Here is a 25,440-nt window from a genome sequence, read left to right as displayed (position 1 = left end):
ATAATTTCACCTAGAAATAGATTTAATTCTAGGAAGAGCCCAGTTATATATTCATAAGAAATAAAGAATTATTTTTGCTGCGTGTACTCCCTCAGTCTAATGGTGCCAGTTCATTTTGTCAAGCAGCCAAAATTCTGAACTTGGAGCTTCTTCCCTGGGGGTTGGGATGAGAATAAAAAGATCTGGTAGAAAGCCTTGCGTGCACACTAGCAGATACAGTAAACTTATATTCCCAGCCAGAACTGGATCTGTTTGAGGAAATAAAATGTGTGGCAACCTGGTTGCAGAAAGAAGCCAAGAACTGCAGAGAACTGGCAAAAGAAAAGGTATTGCAAGATCTTTGACAGCTTTGGGGTATTTATTGTATTTGTTAACAGGGTGATAAACCAAATATGTTCCTTAAGACATTTGTAGAACTTAGAGTGCAGTAAAGATTTGTCAGAGATGAAATTAATGAATTAAAAACAAAAAGCACCTGTTATATATCTAAATTATTACAGTGATAATTCTAAAGTATTCCATTACTGTACAAGAAATAATATCTGTGTCTTAAAATGTGCCTTGGGGCCTGTCACACTAAGCGACATCGCTAGCAATATCGCTATATCTTGTGACATTATAGCGATATTGCTAGCGATATCGCTGTGTCTGATACTTACCTCCGACCCGCTCCCCCGCTGGTTATCGCTGATCGCGCGAGAACGTCCTGGACCGTTTCTCGTCGTCAGCTTCCTGCGGCGCTTCCTGTGGAGAGACGAGCGACGAGCGTGGAGCCGGGCAGGAGGACGTCAGGATCGCCTAGTGTGACAGGTAAGTAGCGACCCCCGTCCCCAGCGATGTCGCTGGTGAGATCTGCCTGTGTGGCAGCTCACTAGCGACCACTTAGCGATGTACCAGCGATCCTGACCGCGTCATATCGCTGGTCGGGATCGCTGGTGCATCGCTAAGTGTGACAGGGGTCTTCTAACCCATGATTTTCTAAAATAACAAATTGGGTAATATTTACCTTACAAATGTCCTACCACTCCCATTCCCATGCTTTTTTGGTTTGGTCTCCTGCGCGTCTTTGTTTACTGAGCTTCAGTGATGACTAGGGATGAGCGGACCCATGGAAGTTGAGGTTCGTCGGATTAGGCAGAACTTTACTCCAAAGTTTGGTTCGAGTACCAGAATTTGACCCAAACTTGACCCCGGACCCAAACCCCATGTCAATGGGGACCCGAGCTGTGGTGCTGTAAAATGGCTAAAAAATGATAGTAGTAAGGGCTAGTGAACTGAAAAAGGAAGCAAAATGGGAGTAAGAACATAAAAATAATAAATACAATAAATAATATTTTTCAACACTTTCAAATGAATATGTCAGGGAGTCTTTATTCAAATAAACTTACTTTTCTCTGTGTGTTTTTTTCTTTTAACTTAGTGGATTAGTATCGATTGGCACCGCTCCAGGGCAATCAGGAGGAGCTGAGGCAAAGCGCTGGAATTGGTGCATCTAATGGATGTGCCATTTCTGGGGTGGCTGAGTGCTGGTCTTAGACTGTGAAGAGGCCAATATCAATGGACCTTCCCAGCGTATTAATATGAGTCCCTAGCTGTCTACTTTGCCTTAACTGATTATTAAAAATAGGGGGTCACCACATCATTTTTGGGGGATTACTCCATTTTTAATAACCTGCAAAGACAAAGCAAACAGCTGGGGGCTGATATTAATACTGTAGGTTGGGTAGCTCCTTAGTTATTGGGCCCTTCCTAGCAAAAGACCAACTCACAGCCAATAGAATCCAATGGGGTCCAAACTTTTGTGCTGTAAAATGGGGGTAGGAAGGGGAGTGCAAAAGGAGGCAAAATGGGTTAAGAGCAAGGACAATTGCTCTGAATACAAATGAGAATAGGGAAATGACTTAAAATGGCAAAGAATAAAAAAAAATAGTAAACTTGAACACGGAGGCGGAGGTCCAAGTGGGGAGGAGGTGGAGGTGGACATGGTGGTGTAGGTGGAAGAGGCATTCAACACTGTTTTGATGTTTGTTTGTTTTTAGGGACATGACTTAAAGGAAGATAGAATAAAAAAATAACAACCTAGAACCAGGAGGCGGATGTCCAAGTTGAGTAGGAGGTGGAGGTGGAAGTGGCAGTGTATGTAGAAGAGGCAGGGAAGGAAGTATTCAACACTATTTTTTTTAGGGAAGTGACTTAAAAGAACACAGAGTAAAAAAAATGAAAAATAATCTAGAAACAGAAGGCGGAGTTCCAAGTGGAGGAGGAGATGAATTAGTTGGAGGTGGACATGGCAATGTAGAAGGAAGCAGCCAACACCTTTTTTGTGTTTTTAGGTTTTGTTTTTTGATTTCTTTTCTTTTTCATTTGGGGAGACCCCAAAATTAAATGAATGGCAAATAGGATATAACAATGGCTGGGTGCGGTTGGTATTGTCATCTAGTCAGCCAAAGGTATGTGCAAGTCCTGTGGTATCCATGCCTGGTTCATTTTAGTAAATGTTAGCATCCTCACATTGGCTGTGGACAGGCAGATGCTCCAGTCTTTAATCACACCCCATACCGTGTTAAAAACATGTTCCTACAGTACACTTGCTGCAAGGCAGCACCTCCAAGGCATAAATAGCAAGCTCAGATCATGTGTCCAATTTGGAGACCCAGAAATTAAATGGTTCAGACCCACCACTTAGTACGTGAAGATGTGTGGATACGTATTCTTCCATCATGTTATTGTTACGCTGCCACCTGCTAATACGGAACGCACCATATGGTGATGCCAGATGTGGCATGCTGAGGAAGTTTTTCCATGTTTGGGCCATGCTAGTCATGCCTTCCACTGAACCCTCCCTGTCAGGTGGGAATGCTATCAGTAATGCCTCTACCGGCGTGTGTTTGTATTCACACATTTTGCAATCATACGTCAATGACTGAAATAAGGATCGTACGTTCTTGTAGTGGGAATTCAGCAGAGTGGCCACCCAGTAATCAGCAGAGGTAATATTATGGGCAAATCAGCAGCTATTGCACAGGCACAGCAGCACATATTGGCTCATGTGTGCCAGGCTACGCAACGACAAGCTATCCTCGGTGGGAGGTGTATCGTCTGGGTCCTCTGTATCCCCCCAGACATGCTCCATTGATGCCTATGAACTGCTTTGAGTGCCACCCTGCTGTGAACACAGTTCCTCCTCCTTCGCATTGTCATCCTCCAATCTTTCCCCTGGCTGGACAGGTGTGTACCTGGCCACTGTTGGTACAGTAACCCACCCTCCGAACCATGTGTGTACGACAGGTCTGATAATGATGTGAATAGTCCCTGTTCCTCCTGCTCCTCTTCCTCCTGTGCCTCCATGTCTTATTTTTATTTTAACTTTACCAGTTCTTAGCCAGTTCTCAAAACATCCCAGACAAGACAACCCTTTTAACCCCTTATCCAAAAGCTAGATTTGCATTTGAGTTTATGTAGCTTAATCTATTGCTTGAGTGCATGGTAATTACTGATATTACAAATGCAAATTATAATAAAAGAGCCATAATTAAACAAAATGACAAGGCGAGTACATGGGTGTTTAACTCATAGTCATTTTATATTATGCAGATCATTGTCTCAGCATTTTGTCATCTAAATCTCATATCATGAATAGCACTGAAAGCCAAATTTAATTAACTCTGATTTGTCATAATGAATTTTTACATACCTATTAACAACAAAGAGTGTACTACAATATGCTAGTGATATAAGGCGAAATAAGGTTATTGCTGAACATACAGTAATATAATTTATTTTATTTTATTTTCTTTATTCAGATAAAGTTGGCATCTTGGAAAACAGTTTTTGCTTTTTTATGTGTTGTATACAGTTTAGGCTACTTTCACACTAGCGTTGTGCGACGGCCATCACCCTGCGTCGGGGCGACGTGCCGTCGCACGCTGTGAAAGGTGTGCACAACGGGGGCAGCGGATGCAGATTTTCATCGCATCCGCTGCCCCATTGTCATGTTCGGGGAGGAGGGGGTGGAGTTTTGGCCGCGCATGTGCGGTTGAAAATGGCGGAGACGACGCACAAAAAAAGTTACATGGAATTTTTTTTGTGCGTCGCAGCAGCCAAAACACGACGTGTGGCGTCGCTAATGTAAGTCTATGGAGAAAAAACGCATCCTGCGGGCAACTTTGCAGGATGCGTTTTTTCTTCAAAACGACGCATTGCGACGTGCGTCACACGACGCTAGTGTGAAAGTAGCCTTACCATGGCAAAATATAAATGGATGTTTAGTTTGACACTTTACAAGTCAAATTAGCTACATGCAGAAATTTAGATAGCGATGTAGCTCTTAAGCATGCAGAAATGTTAATGCAGCTGTAGACTATAATATAGACTGTAATTTAGTATCAATGTAAAATACAGTATGTAAGTTTGACAACAGATTTAAATTTAGTTTCAACATCTATATATAAATGGAGGTAATGGACTTTGCGTTTATTTTCTACATCTACATAACATTTGCATAGCATTTGCTTTTATACGTCAGTAATGAAAAAAATTTAGAATACAAAATCTATGTGATACAAACAACTCTACTCTTCTTCTTACTCTACGCATAATGTCTAGAAAAGCTAGCTGATGGTGTCGCTGTCAGATGCTACATCATACTGCTGTGTTTGACATAAGTAGCATGTTGCTGTTGCCAGTGGATCCATATTTTTTTCAATTACATGCTTTTTTTCCTATCACACAGCCACATCTGTTGTTTATGGCACATATTGGTCTAACATACATTTTTGAAAGAAATATAGTGTTTAATTATTGTCAAAAACTTTGTTACAACTTTATTATAACACTTAGCCAACCAAGGAAAAATATGAAATCAATCAGAAATGCTAGGCAGCGATCACGTGATAAACAAAATGTAAAATTCGACAACAGCCTGCCCATAATATCAGTTTAGCGTGTATGTGTCTCTAATTTGACAATTTAAACAGGTGTGGCAAAACAAACCACATAGTTGGATGTCTTAACTTACTGTTATATTTCTTGGAAAATTTTGGGATAAAGCATATTGATTCTCCCTGGTCAAAAAGGACCAAGTCAAAACAAATGCTAGGAGGTAGGAACTCAGCCTAAATATGCTCAAGAGATTACATTTCAGTTGTGGAGTGTACCATTGCCAAACTGGAATATTAAAATAGGTATGCAAAAAGTAAAAAAAATGTGTGTAACTGTGTATTTTTTGTTTTAAATTCCCCTCAGCAAAATTTGATTAACCCTAAACACCTAGGTTACTGTTGGTACATGCACGGAAAGTAATTTACGACAACAGCTTGCAGTATTGTGGTGGCTATGATTTTTAAAACCAACTAATAAAAGTGTAGCATAAATGTAAACTTTTTTGCATTTTTTTATATATATACTGTATATAAATGCATGTTTATTTACAGCGCATTGAAGATGTATTTATACCGCGTAAACTTTTCCACATCTTTTCATGTTACACTCACAAACTTAAATGTATTTTATTGGGATTTTAAAGTATGTGATATACCAACACAAGGTAGCATGTATCTGTGAAGTGTAAAGTAAATGATATATGGTTTCCTAATTATTTTAAAAATATAAATTTGAAAATTGTGACTTACCCCTCCCTCATAGTCAATACCTTTGTAGGATCACCTACCAGAGGATGAAATGTTCTTCTTTTTTGCAAACTAGCTTCAGCTAAGTGAGATTTGATGGAGAGTGTCTGTGAACAACAATTTTCATGTCTTGCCACAGATTATCAATGAGATTTAGGTCTGACTGTGCCATTCAAACATATTAATAAGCTTTGATCTAAACCATTCCATTGTAGCTCTAGCAATATGTTTAGGGTCATTGTCCAGCTGGAAGATGAACCTGCGCCACAACCTCAAGTCTTTTGCAGCCTCTAACAGGTTTTCCTCCAGCATTGCACTGTATTTAGTTCCATACATATTCCTATTAACTCTAAGCAGCTTCTGTGCCCCTGCTGAAGAAAAGCATCCCCAAAGTATGATGCTGCTACCACCATGTATGATGTGGGAATGGTGTTTTCAGGGTGATGTGCAGTGATAGTTTTCCACCATACATAGTGGTTTGCAGTTACCAAAAAAGTTCTAATTTGGTCTAATCTGACCAGAGCACTTTCTTCCACAGCTAGCTCTGTCCCATCTGCAGTAATTGCAGAGAACATTGATCCTATAAAGTATTGACTCAGGAGGGCTGAATACAAATACACATCACAATTTTTAGAATTATATTTTTAAAATATTTAGAAAACCATGCATCACTTCCTTTACACTTAACAAACACTTGCTACTTTGTGTTGGTATAATGCAAAAAAGTCAACTAAAATACATTTAAATTTGTAGGTGTAACATGAAACCTTTGTTTTCATTTACAGAGGTAAGACGTTTCTTGTAATTCTTGACCAAGTTTGCACACACTGCAGCAGGGATTTTGACCCACTCCTCCATACAGATCTTCTCAAGATCTTTCAGTTATTGGGGCTGTCACTGGGCAACATTGAGTTTCAGCTCCCTCCTGTCATGGTCCAGACCGGGTTTTTCCTGTCTCTCCTTTTCCTGGTCTGGTCATTCAGGGGCTAACTTTTCTCTGCCTCGTTCTGGTGTCAGGTTAACTATTTCTCTGTGCTGCTTCCTGCAGGCAGTGTCAGTTATATTTCCTGCCTATCGCTTGTGTAACTGACTCTGGAGAACCCGTGGTTTGTCCTGCTGTGCTTAGCTGACTTTGCTTGTGTATGTGTTCCCTGTCTGTTCCCGTCCCGACTCAGTGTTTCCCATCGGGCGATGCCTGCTACCATGACGGTGATTGACACCTTAGCCAATGATGGGACAGTAGTAGTCCCATCATCCGGCTAATGTGTTGAATGTAAAAAAAAAAAAATACATACTACATACATACTACATGCTATATACATGCAACATATATACTACATATATACTACATGCATACTACATATATACTACATGCATGCAACATGCATACTACATATATACTACATACATGCTACATGCTACATACATACTACATATATACTACATGCATGCAACATGCATACTACATATATACCACATATATATTACATGCATGCAACATACGTACTACATATATACCACATGCATACTACATATATACCACATATATACTACATACATGCTACATGCATACTACATATATACCACATGCATGCAACATGCATACTACATATATACCACATATATACTACATGCATGCAACATACAACATATATACTACATGCATGCAACATGCATACTACATATATACTACATACATGCTACATGCTACATACATACTACATATATACTACATGCATGCAACATGCATACTACATATATACCACATATATACTACATGCATGCAACATACATACTACATCTATACCACATGCATGCAACATGCATACTACATATATACCACATATATACTACATACATGCTACATGCATACTACATATATACCACATGCATGCAACATGCATACTACATATATACCACATATATACTACATGCATGCAACATGCATACTACATATATACTACATACATGCTACATGCATACTACATATATACCACATATATACTACATGCATGCAACATACATACTACATCTATACCACATGCATGCAACATGCATACTACATATATACCACATATATACTACATACATGCTACATGCATACAACATATATACTACATGCATGCAACATGCATACTACATATATACCACATATATACTACATGCATACTACATATATATCACATGCATGCAACATACATATATACAACATATATACTACATGCAACATACATACTACATATATACTACATGCATGCAACATACATACTACATATATACTACATGCATGCAACATGCATACTACATATATACAACATATATACTACATGCATACATATATACAACATATATACCACATGCAACATACATACTACATATATACTACATGCATGCAACATACATACTACATATATACTACATGCATGCAACATACATATATACTACATGCATGCAACATGCATACTATGTATACAACAAATATACTACATGCATGCAACATATACTACATGCATGCAACATACATACTACATACATACTACATATATACTACATGCATGCAACATACATACATACAACATATATACTACATGCATGCAACATGCATACTACATACAGTCAATTGTTAAAGTTTGGGCACCCCTATTAATGTTAACCTTTTTTCTTTATAACAATTTTGGTTTTTGCAACAGCTATTTCAGTTTCATATATCTAATAACTGATGGACTCAGTTATATTTCTGGATTCTAATGAGGTTTATTGTACTAACAGAAAATGTGCAATCTGCATTTAAACAAAATCTGACCGGTGCAAAAGTATGGGCAGCTCAACATAAAAGTGACATTAATATTTCGTAGATCCTCCTTTTGCAAAAATAACAGCCTCTAGTCGCTTCCTGTAGCTATTAATGAGTTCCTGGATCCTGATGAAGGTATTTGTGACCATTCCTGTTTACAAAACAATTCCAGTTCAGTTAAGTTTGATGGTCGCCAAGCATGGATAGCCCGCTTCAAATCATCCCACAGATGTTCAATGATATTCAGGTGTGGGGACTGGGATGGCCATTCCAGAACATTGTAATTGTTCCTCTGCATGAATGCCTGAGTAGATTTGGAGCGGTGTTTTGGATCATTGTCTTGCTGAAATATCCATCCCCTGCATAACTTCAACTTCATCACTGATTCTTGCACATTATTGTATGTTGCATGCATGTGGTATAAATGTAGTATGCATGTAGTATATACAGTGGGGCAAAAAAAGTATTTAGTCAGTCAGCAATAGTGCAAGTTCCACCACTTAAAAAGATGAAAGGCGTCTGTAATTTACATCATAGGTAGACCTCAATTATGGGAGACAAAGTGAGAAAAAAAAATCCAGAAAATCACATTGTCTGTTTTTTTTCATTTTATTTGCATATTATGGTGGAAAATAAGTATTTGGTCAGAAACAAGCAATCAAGATTTCTGGCTCTCACAGACCTGTAACTTCTTCTTTAAGAGTCTGCTCTTTCCTCCACTCATTACCTGTAGTAATGGCACCTGTTTAAACTTGTTATCAGTATAAAAAGACACCTGTGCACACCCTCAAACAGTCTGACTCCAAACTCCACTATGGTGAAGACCAAAGAGCTGTCAAAGGACACCAGAAACAAAATTGTAGCCCTGCACCAGGCTGGGAAGACTGAATCTGCAATAGCCAACCAGCTTGGAGTGAAGAAATCAACTGTGGGAGCAATAATTAGAAAATGGAAGACATACAAGACCACTGATAATCTCCCTCGATCTGGTGCTCCATGCAAAATCCCACCCCGTGGGGTCAGAATGATCACAAGAACGGTGAGCAAAAATCCCAGCACCACGTGGGGGGACCTAGTGAATGAACTGCAGAGAGCTGGGACCAATGTAACAAGGCCTACCATAAGTAACACACTACGCCACCATGGACTCAGATCCTGCAGTGCCAGACGTGTCCCACTGCTTAAGCCTGTACATGTCCGGGCCCGTCTGAAGTTTGCTAGAGGGCATTTGGATGATCCAGAGGAGTTTTGGGAGAATGTCCTATGGTCTGATGAAACCAAACTGGAACTGTTTGGTAGAAACACAACTTGTCGTGTTTGGAGGAAAAAGAATACTGAGTTGCATCCATCAAACACCATACCTACTGTAAAGCATGGTGGTGGAAACATCATGCTTTGGGGCTGTTTCTCTGCAAAGGGGCCAGGACGACTGATCCGGGTACATGAAAGAATGAATGGGGCCATGTATCATGAGATTTTGAGTGCAAATCTCCTTCCATCGGCAAGGGCATTGAAGATGAAACGTGGCTGGGTCTTTCAACATGACAATGATCCAAAGCACACCGCCAGGGCAACGAAGGAGTGGCTTCGTAAGAAGCATTTCAAGGTCCTGGAGTGGCCTAGCCAGTCTCCAGATCTCAACCCTATAGAAAACCTTTGGAGGGAGTTGAAAGTCCGTGTTGCCAAGCAAAAAGCCAAAAACATCACTGCTCTAGAGGAGATCTGCATGGAGGAACATACCAACAACAGTGTGTGGCAACCTTGTGAAGACTTACAGAAAATGTTTGACCTCTGTCATTGCCAACAAAGGATATATCACAAAGTATTGAGATGAAATTTTGTTTCTGACCAAATACTTATTTTCCACCATAATATGCAAATAAAATGAAAAAAAAACAGACAATGTGATTTTCTGGATTTTTTTTTTCTCAGTTTGACTCCCATAGTTGAGGTCTACCTATGATGTAAATTACAGACGCCTCTCATCTTTTTAATTGGTGGAACTTGCACTATTGCTGACTGACTAAATACTTTTTTGCCCCACTGTATGTGGTATATATGTAGTATGTATGTTGCATGCATGTAGTATATATGTAGTATGCATGTTGCATGCATGTAGTATATATGTAGTATGTATGTTGCATGTGGTATATGTAGTATATATGTATGTTGCATGCATGTAGTATATATGTGGTATATATGTAGTATGCATGTTGCATGCATGTAGTATATATGTTGTATATATGTATGTTGCATGCATGTGGTATATATGTAGTATGCATGTAGTATGTATGTATGTTGCATGCATGTAGTATATATGTAGTATGTATGTTGCATGTAGTATATATGTAGTATATATGTTGCATGCGTGTAGTATACATGTAGTATGTATGTTGCATGTAGTATATATGTTGTATATATGTATCTTGCATGCATGTAGTATATATGTTGTATATATGTAGCATGCATGTTGCATGCATGTAGTATATATGTTGTATGTATGTATGTTGCATGCATGTAGTATATATGCAGTATGCATGTTGCATGTAGTATATATGTATGTTGCATGCATGTAGTATATATGTGGTATATATGTAGTATTCATGTTGCATGCATGTAGTATATATGTTGTATGTATGTATGTTGCTTGCATGTAGTATATATGTGGTATATATGTAGTATGCATGTTGCATGCATGTAGTATATATGTTGTGTATATGTATGTTGCATGCATGTGGTATATATGTAGTATGCATGTAGTATATATGTAGTATGTATGTTGCATGCATGTAGTATATATGTAGTATATATGTAGTATGTATGTTGCATGTAGTATATATGTGGTATATATGTAGTATGCATGTTGCATGCATGTGGTATATATGTAGTATGCATGTAGTATATATGTATGTAGCATGTATGTAGTATGTATGTAGCATGTATGTAGTATGTATGTAGCATGTATGTAGTATGTTTTTTTGTACATTCAACACATTAGCTGGATGATGGGACTACTGCTGTCCCATCATTGGCTAATGTGTCAATCACCGTCATGGTAGCAGACATCGCCCGATGGGACGATCCTGCACAGACCCCCGCAGCCTGCACAGGCCCCCGGACAGTCGGCACAGACCACTGGCAGGCCGGCACAGCCCCCCGGCAGGCCGGTACAGACCCCCGACAGTCCGCACAGACCCCTGGGCAGTCGGCACAGACCCCCGCAGCCTGCACAGGCCCCCGGACAGTCGGCACAGACCACTGGCAGGCCGGCACAGCCCCCCGGCAGGCCGGTACAGACCCCCGACAGTCCGCACAGACCCCTGGGCAGTCGGCACAGACCCCCGCAGCCTGCACAGACCCCCGGGCATTCGGCACAGATCACTGGCAGGCCGGCACAGCCCCCCGGCAGGCCGGTACAGACCCCCGGCAGTCGGCACAGACCCCCGGGCAGTCGGCACAGACCCCCGGCAGGCCGGCACAGACCCCCGGAAGGTCCGTACACACCCCCGAGAGGCTGTACAAGGACAGAAAAGGATTTTTCTTATTCCGATACCAGAAGTCCCATAGACTTGAATTGGACTTCCGGTATCGGAATCGGCGATACCCGATACTTTTTTCGTATCGGGCCGATACCATCCGATCCGATATTTTAGGGTATCGGATGGTATCGCTCAACACTAGTGGTCACTCTTTTTTCATGTTTTCATTTTTCCATCACCTTTGAACCTGGTTCCAAGAATGTCAAGGCCGATGCCTTATCTCACAGCTTGGATCCGATATCACCTCCCGAACCTCCTTCCTCCATTCTTCAGCATGGGGTGGTTGTTGCAGGGTTGTTGTCCAAATTGGAGAGGGAAATTCATGAGGCTCAGTCTCTTGCTCCTCCATCTTTGCATGATAATAAGCTCTTCGTCCCTCTTCAATATCGGTTGAGGGTGCTCCGGGAGTTCCACGATTCTGCTCTCAGTGGGCACCCTGGAATCTCGGCCATCCTGAGAGCTATTGCTAGACTTTTTTGGTGGTCCTCCATGTCTTCTGACATCACCGTGTTTGTGTCTACTTGTGATACATGTGCCCGTGCTAAAAGCTCCCATAACCGGCCAGCCGGGGAATTGGTGCCATTGCCAATTCTAGATAGACCTTGGACTCATTTGTCCATGAATTTTATCACTGATCTCCCTCCTCCAATGGCAAAACTGTGGTCTGGGTAGTGGTTGACAGTTTTAGCAAACAGGCACATTTTGTACCTTTGGCAGGACTCCCTAACGCAGAAACACTATCTAAGTTGTTTATTGAGCAAGTTGTGTGGTTGCATGGCATGCCTCTGAATTTGGTGACTGACAGAGGTGCCATTTCTGTCCAAATTTTGGAGGGCATTTTGTAAAAGATTGGGTATTAGCTTGATCTTCTCCTCGGCCTACCATCCTGAAACCAATGGTCAGACGGAGAGGACCACTCAGTCACTGGAACAGATTTTGCGGTGTCTTGCCATGTCTCACCAGGACGATTGGTGTTCCTCGTTGCCCGTGGCTGAGTTTGCATTTAATAATCAAATTAATCAGTCCACTGGGACGTCTCCTTTTTTGTAACTACAGCTTTCACCTCCATTTTGTTGAGTTTTCTAGGCTGGATTTGTGGTGTCCAGGTGCGGATTCGGCAGTTCAACGGTTTGTATCCCCAATGTGTTCCAAAAGTCACTGGTCAAGTCATATGTACCTTCCTCTGCTGGGTCTCCATCCCCTCCTTCTCCTGTCTTTGTGGATAGTCAGACTGAGTATGAAGCAGAACGGATTGTTGATTTTTGGATGGTTTCGCAATTTGCTTCAGTACTTGGTATAATGGAGGGGTTACGGTCCTGGTCCCGGTGCAATCAGTCCATGCAGATCGGTTGGTCTGGGCTTTTCATGCGCGCTATCCTGAGAAAACTGAGGGTCCAGTGGCCCCCCACTTGAGAAGAGAACTGTCATGATCCAGACCATGTTTTTCTTGTCTCTTCTTTTCCTAGTCTGGACATACGGAGGTTAAATTTTCTCTGTCTCGTTCTTGTGTCAGGTCAGCTATTCCTCTGCGCTGCTTCCTGCAGGCAGTGTCAGTTATATTTCCTGCCTATGGCTTGTGTAGCTGACTCTGGAGAACCTGTGGCTTGTCCTGCTGTGTTTAGCTGACTTTGCTTGTGTCTGTGTTCCCCGTCTTTTCCCGTCCTGACTCAATGTTTCCCTTTGTGTTTGGACTCCCCGGTACCCGACTCTGCTTTGTCTCTGACCTGCTCCTGTCTCTTGCTTCTGGTATTTCTGCTTCTGACTGGTACTGACATTTTTGGCATTCCTCTGACTCTGTGTTTGGTATTTCCCTTGCTACTGCGCTACTCTCTGGCATCGACCCGGCTTGCTTACTATTCTGCTGCCACCTGGTGGTAGCCTTGCTGCAGTTCTTCTGGTCTGCTCTGAGCAGTATTTCAGTCTTCCCTCCACTCTGCTGCCATCTTGTGGAGTATGCATTTACCTGCAGAGCTGCAGTGTGACACCTCCAAAGATTTTCTATTGAGTTCAGGTCTTTAGACTAGCTAGGCCACTCCAGAACTTTGAAATGCTTCTTACTGAGCCACTCTTTAGTTGCCCTGGCTGTGTGTTTCAGGTCATTGTCATAATGGAAGACCCAACTATGACCCATCTTCAAAAAAGAAGATTTTTGGCCAAAATCTTGCAATGAATGACCCTATCCATCCTTTCTTCAGTACGGTGGAGTCATCCTGTCCTGTATGACTTTGCCCTTTCTGCAAAGCCTTTATGACTGTATAAGTACATCAACTACACTTTCAAAATATTTTCATTCAAAATGTTGTGGATTCAAAGACTTATCCATACAGTTTAACACAGTTATTGTTGCATTACGGTGGCGTGTAAAATGTACAGAAAGCATAGAAAAATAGAGCAGAATTAGATTACTCATCCATACAGTGTTACGTGCTTTCTGTCACATTTTGGTGGCATATAACAGTAGAAAAAAGCATTTGAAAATATAGCTTGTTTGTTCACATATCTTACCTGTACTGTATTCCTTGTTCTGGGGTACATTTTTGTGATATATAGGACTCAAAAAAAACTTTTCAATATTTTGCTGAGTTACATTTCTCAGCCATACATTATTACATGTTCTTGGGTACATTTCGTTGATATATAACCCTCCAAAAACTTTTCCTAAATTTTATTATTATATTATGAATATACTATTCCATCACCTGGAGTACATTTTGTTGCTATTTAAGCCTCAAAAAAATAGTTCAGAATTTTAAAGTTTCAAAAAACATGTTCAAAATTTTTTTTGGTATTATATTGCTTGCCCATAGGGAATTACATCATCTTGGGTATAGTTAGTCTCTATATAAGCCTCCAAAAACATGCTTCAAATTTATCAGTACCATATTACTCACCCATAGGGTGTTACATCTTCTTGGGTACATTTCATTGCTATATACGTTAGGCGCTGGGATTTTTCCGCTGCACAGGATAGATCCCAGGCCTTGTCTGGTGCTGTGGTCTCCCATTCAGGCTCAGCCATTAGGATGACTGCTCAGCACAGACTCCAGCCCCAGCAACTTGCCCAGGATTTTGCTGCATGTGTAGTTACTGTTCTCTCTCTAGCTAAGCCTATAGTGACTACTGGTTTACACATGCAGCGTTGTACTCTGGAGCCTAAGTCCAGATTTCTTACTACTGAAAATGTCCGGGATGTGGCACCTTCTCATTGGTGCTCGGACATCACCTGCTCTGATTATGGGAGGGAACTCCCGCTTGAACTTAGCATCTGCATTTGGCGTTATCAGGCGTGCATGCTAAAGCACACCGTGTGTCAGAGCAGGGTCAACCACCAGCTTATTCTTGCCTGGGGGGTTAAGTTACAGGGACCCAAATTAGTAATTTTCTATAGGCCTGTGCAGTCAAACAGGGTATAGTCCTTTTTGCTTTGCTTTGCTTCATAGTACCGCTCTGTGGTGTAACAGAGCTTGTTACTTTGTGTTCTGTGCACACTGAGTGACTCAGTGTGCTTTAATCGTTTTCTCGCAGCCTTTTTCCGCCATTGTGCTAGCTGCTGTTTCTCATCACTGCAAGGTGGACCCTGGGTTGCGAACGCACCTTATTATAATTTCTTATTTGGTGCATTCCGCCAATCCTAACAGTATACTAGCGCAGGGTCTGGCTAGCAATGGTGGATGATCAGCGTCTTCAGCGGTACATCCAGCAGCTTGAGAGCAGGTTGACCACTCTCAAGTGGGCATCTACAGCTGTGGATCTTGCCGCATTGTTAATACAAGCAGCCATCAAAGCCGCTACTATGGTGGCTGCTGTGGCTCCTGTTTCCTCAGTGCCGCGTTTTTTGCTGCACAAAAAAATTTCCAGGGACAGCAAGGCTTGTAGAGGGTTTGTGAATCAGTGCGCAATCTGTCTGTAGTTACTGGCTTCACAATACCCAACAGAGCGTACTAAGGTGGGGTTTATTATTTCCCTATTATTTGGAAGGCTGTTGGAGTGGGCTACGCATTGTGGGAACGAGATGATCATCTGATCCTTTTTTTGCAGCCCTAAAAGAGGTTTTTTTGGTTCCACAGGTAACTCACAATACCGCACTTTAACTCTTGGCTTTAACTCAGGGTTTGTCTTTGGTTAACCAGTTTGCCATCCGTTTCCGTACTCTGGCCACCGACTTGGAGTGGCCTGATAAGCTTTTGATACCTATCTTCTGGAAGGGTTTTGCAGATCATGTCAGGGATTCCTTGGCCACTGTGGAGATTCCTGGAGGAGCTAATATCTGTGGCCACCCACATAGATCTGCAGCATGTTGACTGTGGTTTGGAGCGAGCTCATACTAAATCTAGGGTTCTGATGGCTCTGAACTTTGCCAATCTATTGTGTTCCCAAACTCTAGTTGATGACCCTATAGAGCCCATGGACATCTCTCGAGCGGAGCCAGTTTCCCGCTCTATACATCCGCAGATGACTTGTTTTGCTTGTGGCCAAGTTGGACACTTGCCAATAAGCCAACCATGTGACATAAAGAGTCACAGCCTCAGGTGGCCTTGGGGAGAGGTTCACTAGTTCCTGTTGAGGTGTCACCCAAGTTGAATTTTGGGGTTACTCTGACATGTGGGTCGGCTGCTCTCACCATACAGTCTTGCGTGGATTCCGGGCCAGAGGGCAATTTCATGTCCGCTACCTTTGCTCAACGGCATGCAATCTCATTGGTAATGCTACCTAAACCAATGTCTTTTCGGGTAGCTAATGGGGCTGTTTTGCCAACTTCAATTTTCTATCGGATAGTACCCCTTACCCTCACTGTGTCTCCAAACCATCAGGATAAAATCTCTTTTCTGGTTATTTCGGAGGGTATGGATGAGGTACTTTTGGGGATACCATGGCTGTGCCTCCATTCTCCCCAGATTGATTGGGCAACTAGGAGCATACAGAAATGGGGTAGCTTTTGTCAGAGCCTGTGTCTTAAAGCCCAGGTACCCCTGGGCAAGCCCTATATACCACCGGGAGCTTCAGCTGACCAATAAAAGCACATCCATGCCTCCCAGCGTATGGCAGTTTTCAAGCGTGGCAAATGTTGCCAGGGAGGGGGTGTTAGCATGGGTGAAATCTTAGGCACAGGATAGATCCCAGGTCTTGTCTGGTGCGGTGGTCTCCTATTCAGGCTCAGCCGCTGGGATGACTGCTCAGCTCCAGCCCCAGCACCTTGCCCAGGCTCTTGCTGCACGTGTAGTTGCTGCTGGCTCTCCAGCTAAATCTATGGTGGCTACTGGTTTACACATGCAGCGTTGTACTCTGGAGCTTAAGTCCAGATTTCATCCTACTGAGCATGTCCGGGATGTGACGCCTTCTCATTGGTGCTCGGACATCACTTACCCTGGTTATGTGGCAGCTTCTGATTGGTGCACAGGCAAGGTCCTGTCTGTCTGGACTTGAGCTGTATGTTTAAAAGGTCTTCTGGAGCACACACATGTGCACTAGTATCATGTGTGTTTGGTGTGTTGGTCGCTACTTCACCACCCTGTGTGCATGTGTGGCGCTAATAGCACTGCAAGTGTTGGTCTAGACAGGCAGTGTAGGGAGGGAACTCCCGCTTGAACTTAGCATCTGCTCTGGGCGTCCTCAGGTGCGCATGCTAAAGCACACTGTGTATCAGAGCAGGGTCAATCACCAACTTAGTCTTCCGTGGCGGGTTAAGTTACAGGGACCCAAATTAGTATTTTTCAATAGCCTGTGCAGTCTAACAGGGTGTAGTCCTTTTTGCTTTGCTTCATAGTACAGCTCTGTGGTGTAACAGAGCTTGTCACTTTCCTCTCTGTGCGCACTGAGTGACATTTAACTCAGTGTGCTTTAAGTGTTTTCTCGCAGCCTTTCTCCGCCATTGTGCTAGCTGCGGTTTTTCCATCACCGCACGGTGGACCCCGGGTTGAAAACGCACCTTATTATGATTTCTTGCTTGCTGCGTTCTGTCAATCCTAACAATATAAGCCTCAAAAAGTTGTTATAAATTTATCATTATTATATTCCACACCAATGGACTATTCTGTAGTCTGGAGTCCATTTTGTTGCTATATAACCCTCAAAAAGTTTGTTAAAAAATGTATCAGTATTATATTGCTCACCCATAGAGCACTATTCCATGGTCTGGTGTCCATTTTGTTGCAATAAAAGCTTAAAAAAACTTATTCATGTATCATTATAATTATGAAAGTTTCTTGTTTCACTTGCTAGGTTTAACCCCTTCACTACCAAGGGTGGTTTGCACGTTAACTCCCGGGCCAATTTTTACAATTCTGACCACTGTCCTTTTATGAGGCCATAACTCTGGAATGCTTCCATGGATCTCGGTGATTCTGGCATTGTTTTCTCATGACATATTGTCCTTCATGTTAGTGGTAAAATTTAATTCATATAACTTGCGTTTATTTGTGAAAAAAATGGAAATTTGGCAAAAATTTTGAAAATTTCGCAATTTTCCAACTTTGAATTTGTATGCCCTTAAATCACAGAGATATGGCACACAAAAAACTTAATAAGTAACATTTCCCACATGTTTACTTTTCATCAGCACAATTTTGGAACCAAATTTTTTTTTTGTTAGGAAGTTATAAGGGTTAAAAGTTGACCAGCGATTTCTCATTTTTGCAACACCATTTTATTTTTACAGACCACATCACATTTGAAGTCACTTTGAAGGGTCTATATGTTAGAAAATACCCAAAAGCGACACCATTCTAAAAACTGCACCCCTTAAGGTGCTCAAAACCAGATTCAAGGAGTTTATTAACCCTTCAGGTGCTTCACAGGAATTTTTTGAATATTTAAAAAAAAATGAACATTTAACTTTTATTCAGAAAAAAAATACTTCAATTTTTTTTATTTTACCAAGGGTAACAGGAGAAATTGGACTGCAAAAATTATTGTGCAATTTGTCCTGAGTACGCTGATACCTGATATGTGGGGGGGAACCACTGTTTCGGCGCATGGCAGAGCTCAGAAGGGAAGGCGCGCCGTTTGACTTTTACAATGCAAAATTGGCTGGAATTCAGATCGGACGCCATGTCACGTTTGGAGAGCCCCTGATGTACCTAAACAGTGGAATCCCCCCACAAGTGACACCATTTTGGAAACTAGACCCCCCAAGGAACTTATCTAGATGTGTGGTGAGAACTTTGAACCCCCAAGTGCTTCACAGAAGTTTATAACGCCCAGGCGTGAAAATAAAAAAATCATATTTTTTTCCACAAAAATCATATTTTTGCCCCTAATTTTTTATTTTCCTAAGGGCAACAGGAGAAATAGGATGCCAAAAGTTGTTTTGCCAATTGTCCTGAGTAGACTGATACCCCATATGAGGGGGTAAAACACTGTTTGGGTGCATGGCAGAGCTTGGAAGGGAAGGAGCACCATTTGACTTTTTCAACGCAGAATTGGCTGGAATTGAGATCAGACGCCATGTTGCGTTTGGAGAGCACCTGATGTGCCCAAACAGTGAAAACCCCCCAATTCTAACTCCAACCCTAACCCCAACACACCCCTAACCCTAACCCTAGCCCTAACCCTAGCCCTAACCCTAATGGGAAAATGGAAATAAATACATTTTTTTAATTTTATTATTTTTCCCTAACTAAGGGGGTGATAACGGAGGGTTTGATTTACTATTTATGGCGGTATTTATATTTGGCAGCTGTCACACGCTAAAAGACGCTTTTTATTGTAAAAATAGTTTTTGCATCACCACATATTGAGAGCTATAATTTTTCCATATTTTGACCCACCGAGTCATGTGAGGTCTTATTTTTTGCAAGACGAGTTGACGTTTTTATTGATACCATGTTCGGGCATGTGACATTTTTTGATCACTTTTTATTTTGTTTTTTGGGATGCAGAATTTACAAAAACCAGCGTTTCATGAATTTCTTTTGGGTGGTGCGTTTACGCCGTTCCGCGTGCGATAAAATTGATAAAGCGGCTGTCTTCTTTGGGTCAGTACGGTTACAGCGATACCTCATTTATGTCTTTTTTTATGTTTTGGCGCTTTTATGCAATGAAAACAATTTTATATAAAAAAATAATTATTTTTGCATCGCTTTATTCTGCGAACTATAACTTTAATTTTTTGCTGATGATGCTGTATGGCTCATTTTTTGCGGGACAAGGTGACGTTTTCAGCGGTACCATGGATATTTATATGCGTCTTTTTGATCGCGCGTTATTGCACTTTTTGTTTGGCGGTATGATAATAAATCATTATTTTTTGCTTCATTTTTTAGTTTTTAAGGGGTTCGCTTAAGGGGTTAACTAATGGGACAGTTTTATAGGGCGGGTCGTTACGGGAACGGCGATACCAAACGTGTACTTTTATTGTTTTTTTTTATTTCCAAAAAATGAATTTATTGGGGGAATATTTTTTTTTTAAATTTATTTAGCGATTTTTTTAAAATTATTTTAACACTTTTTTTTTTTTACTTTATTACAATGTCCCAGGGGGGACATAACTGTCATGTGACAGATCGCTGATCTGTCACATCACAGATCGCTGTGACAGATCAGCGATCTGTCACAGGCAGTGCTGCAGGCTTCCTCATGCCTGCCCGGAGGTCCCCGCCGCCATATTGGTTCCGGGGACCTGCAGGAAAGGAGCCCCCGCAGCAGTGCTGCACATTGCGCTGCCGTGGGGGGCTCAGGGAAGAACGGAGGGAGCCCCCTCCCTGCCGATGCTTCCCTTTAATCCCCGGTACACCGCGATCGTGTTTGATCGTGGTGTACAAGGAGTTACCGTGTCGGGGGCGGTCCTTGACCGCCCCTGACACATTGTGCTGGGTGTCAGCTTATCGCTATGACGTAATATTCCATCCATGGTAATTAGGGCCCAGGGCACATGGACGGAAAATTACATCCAATGAAGGAAAGGGGTTAAGGCTATGTTCCCACGTAGCGATTCTGAAGCAGAATAAACCTGAGCAGAAATGCACACCCTGCTCCCGGGAAAACGCATGCGTTTTTTGACGCGCTTTTTTAAGCGTTTGTCAAGCGTTTCTGCATGCATTTTCCTAAGCGTTTTTGCTCATATAATTGATGGACATGCTGCGTTTTTAATTGCTAAGCGTTTCCGCAACGGTTAAAAACGCAGCATTGGCACAACATGTGCGTTTTTCATAAAAAATCAATTGGATGCTTTTCTTAAGCGTTTCTGCAGCAGAAACGCTTGTCTAAAAGCGCTGCAGAAATGTTTAAAAAACGCTACGTGGGCACACAGCCTAAATGAAATGAGCTTTACAAAACAAGATGTTATTTTTGTAAATAAAAAAAAGATTAAACAGTAGCTTGAGAAGTTTCAAATGGTGTTAACTGTTGGATAGGTATTACCACATAAATTGTTTTAATTGTACTTGTTCTGATGTCAATACATTGATGGTAATCTGAGTGACACAATGTATCAGTTTACCACAATCTTGAAGGGTGTAGGACAAGTTGTCTTCTGGTTCAGAGGGGTAAACCATCACCCACTCGATTATGAAGATGACTGTGTAATCCAAAAGTTCCATTTTGGTGATCCCCTGATAGCAATGTTGCCTGAAGCCATCTATCAATACAAAATGTGGGATAATTATACTAACAATTTTGTTACTGTTGAAGGTGTGTCATTTTAACAGTTATAAGTAAATCTAATAATATCTATGAATATACCATTTTAAAATTTCCCTGCATTTATAATTCAAACACTAAATGGATCAAACACTATGGAGGCAATTCATCATTTTATTTGCTTCTTTTTTAAGTCTGGTTTTTGGCATTTTTTGCATGTATTTCATTTGTACCTAAAGGCCCCTTTACATTTAGTGATGCACCAGCGATCAGACCAGCGATCCGACCCGGTCAGGATCGCTGGTGCATCGCTAAATGATCGCTAGTGAGCTGTCACACAGGCAGACCTCACAGCGATGCAGCAGCGACACAGCGCATTATACTCACCTTTCACACACAGCGATCCTGACGTCCTCCCACCCGCCTCCACGTGTCGCTTGTCGGCGCCAGCAGGAAGCCCAGAAGGAAGCGCCCGACGAGAAATGGAGCCAGACATTCTCGTGCGATCAGCGATGGACAGCGGGGGAGCCGGTCGGAGGTAAGTATCACACATAGCGATATCACTATAACGTCACAAAATCGGTGACATTATAGCGATATCGCTATGTGTAAAACCCCCTTAACTCTTCTTTGAATTTGCACCATTTTTAAGGTTTGTTTACTGTCTTCACCTTTTCTTTATATTCACCATTGTGACAAAGTTAAGAGTTTCTGGATGTTTTTGACTGACTAATTTGCGACTTTTCAAAAAGGAATGATTTTATGTAAGACAGATATTTTTTGCTAAGTTTTACACCATTTCCTGATATGTGTGACTCTGCGCTAAAAATTGCAAAAAAGGTCAAAGAGAAGAAAAATAGATACCTTTTTTGACTTTACGCAAAATTCATGAACAGCATATGCTATTTTTAAGAATATTTTTTAAAAACAGCAATGAATGCCAAAAGACAATAAAGAAAATTGAGTTACAGAAAAAAAAATTGCAAGTGATTTATCAGATTCTATATTTATAATGTAACACTCATTTTTGTCTCCACATTATTCCCTTTTTGCATCTGTCAAGGGCAGCTTGGGTTTTATGTTGAATGCTGTTTTCTTCTGGGATGGGCCAACCATTTCCTCCCAATGGACTGCAGAAAAGTATTCTAGGCTCTTTGATACAAAATCAAAGAAGGCTGGCTGCTGAAATGACTTATATGATATTATGATGGTGTTTTGGTCTACAATGCCTGCATTAATGACACAGAACTGGAGTGATACAAGATGCCTGGACATTTAGTTTATAGTTTATGATTCTTCTTTGAATCTGTGGGGGAGTCTATTCCCCACAGAAAAAATTGCACCATATAGTCAATTGTATGGTGTCTTTTGGGGACACATGCATTGTACTTTCTTTCAATGAACAATTAGTCATACCAAATTAAGTTAGATTCTGTGTGAAAATTAAATATTGCACATGTAGACTTAACAAAATAAAGGGACTCTTGACCTGGCCACATTCTGTGAAATAAGTTGTTCCTGTAACCCCTAGAGGCTCAAATGACTAGACTGATAGATACCTTATCTTCTATTATTAGCCCTGAAGATACTAATATCTTTGAAGCAATGGCTGAAATTGAAGTGTTACCACCAAAACAAGCAAGGTCAAAAGTCACATTTTACTCTTTTCCCATGTGATGTTGAAGACACTGGCGGCTCTGATGATACAACATGCTAATTATTTGCAATAACAAGATAAACTACTTTAACAGCAATTACATGACCATGAAAACTGCCAGACACATTCTACTCATGTTTGATGGGTTGACCAAGTTAGCAAAGGACATGAAAGCAGAAGCGTCTGTTGGAAAGTGGCTAACCAGTAGTTCTAGAAATGTTTTCAAGGTATGCATATCTCTTGAAAGCTATCCCCTCTGGGTGCCCACAACAGACTTATAATAGCATTAATTGCAAAATTACAACATTGGGAGCAGAAACTAACAAGATAAATTGGTCAATTATCTGTACAGATAACAAAGATAACATAGATTCCACTAAAGTTCAGAAAGACAGGATAAAGCTTACAAACAGCACAGCAAACATAACTTCAAATATTCTTTACTTTATATAATTTGTTGCTCCATTTCATTTGAAAATAATTCATTTAGAAATTGATGACACAACAGGCTGGAAAAGTAAGAGGTAATAATTTAAAACAGCTGCAGGAACAATTTTTGACTTAAGTCACAAGTATAAAAGAGCATGATAGTGAGGCAGAGTCTCTCAGATGCAAAGATGGTCAGAGGTTCACCAATCTGTGAAAAACTGCACCTACAAATTGTGGAACAATTTTAGAAAAATATTCCTCTTTATAAAATTGCAAAGACTTTGACTTTTCCATCACCTATAGTATATAATATCATCAAAAGATTCTGAGATTGTGGACAAATAGATGTGCACAAGGGACAAGTCTGACTTTAATATTGGATGCTCATGATATATAAGGCCTCAAGCAAAGATGTGATTTAGTGAAAATCACTGCATGGGCTCAGGAATACCTCCAGAAATCTTAGTCTGAACACATGTCACCGTGCAAACTACAAATGTAAGTTAAAGATCTATCATGCAAAGAATAAGCCACATATCAACACAATTCAGAAATGTTGCAGTCTTTTCTGGGGCAAAGCTGGACTGAGGCAAAATGGAAAACTACTCTGTGGTCAGAAGAATCAAAATTTGGCCTTTTTTTATGGAAACCACTGCACCTTGTCTTGCGAACTCAGCAGGAGAAATGGTCCATCCAACTTGTTATCAGTGCATAGTTCGAAAGTGACATGTCTGATAGTATGGGGTTGCATTAGTCGCCCTGATCCACTCCCGTCTGGGCTACTGCAGCACTCTATTAATTGGCTTCCCCGTTACTCGACTTTCCCCTCTCCAGCCAATAATTAATGCAGCAGCCAGAGTCATCCATCTGGCTAATCGGTACTCAGACGTGTCCGCTCTTCGCCAGTCCTTACATTGGCTGCCCATTCATTATAGGATCCAATTCAAAGTACTTGTTCTCACCCACAAAGCTCTCCACAGTGCAGCACCCCCCTACATCTCATCACTCATTTCTGTCTATTGGCCTAACCGACCATTGTGCTCTGCAAACGACTTTCGACTAACCTTGGCACTAATCCATACCTCTCACTCCCGACTCCAAGACTTCTCCCGTGCTGCCCCAATCCTCTTGAATGCTCTACCCCAAGAAATTAGGACTATCTACAATTTGCATAATTTAGGCGCTCCCTCAAAACGCATTTGTTCAGAGCGGCCTATCACGTTCACGAATCTAAATCATTTTATGTGTAAGTGTGTGTGTGTAGCCCATTCGCCAGCTCCATCTATCCCTCACTCCCTTAAAATGGACCATTATTGTACATACATCATTAAAAATACACACCTGTACTTTGTACCTCCCCCACCTCATTGTACATTGTAAGCTGTCTCGAGCAGGGTCGTCTTATGTTGCTTTAATGATTGTATTGTTGACGTTGTTACTTATGACTTGTGTTTTGAAACTGTCAAACTGTAAAGTGTTGCGGAATATGTTGGCACTATATAAATAAAGATTATTATTATGGGCAGCATGCAAATCATGAAAAGCACTATTATTTCTGAGCTTTATATAGAGTTTTTAAAACAAAATATGCTCCCATCCAGGCAATGTCAATTTCTTAGGAGACCTTGCATATTTCAGCAAGTCAATGCTAAACTATAAAATGTAACCATCACAACAGCATGGCTTCTCAGAATAAGAGTTCAGAGGATGAACTAGCCACCTACAATCCAGACCTTTCGCCAAGAGAAAATATTTGCACCATGAAACCAAAAATCCAGCAAATAGGACCCCGGACAAGAATGGGACAGCATTCTTCTT

This window comes from Dendrobates tinctorius, unplaced genomic scaffold (genome assembly GCF_039654945.1).
Source record: "Dendrobates tinctorius isolate UK_male_01 unplaced genomic scaffold, ASM3965494v1 ptg000073l, whole genome shotgun sequence".
NCBI lineage: Eukaryota > Metazoa > Chordata > Amphibia > Anura > Dendrobatidae > Dendrobates > Dendrobates tinctorius.
Note: the sequence above shows the minus strand (reverse complement) of the source record.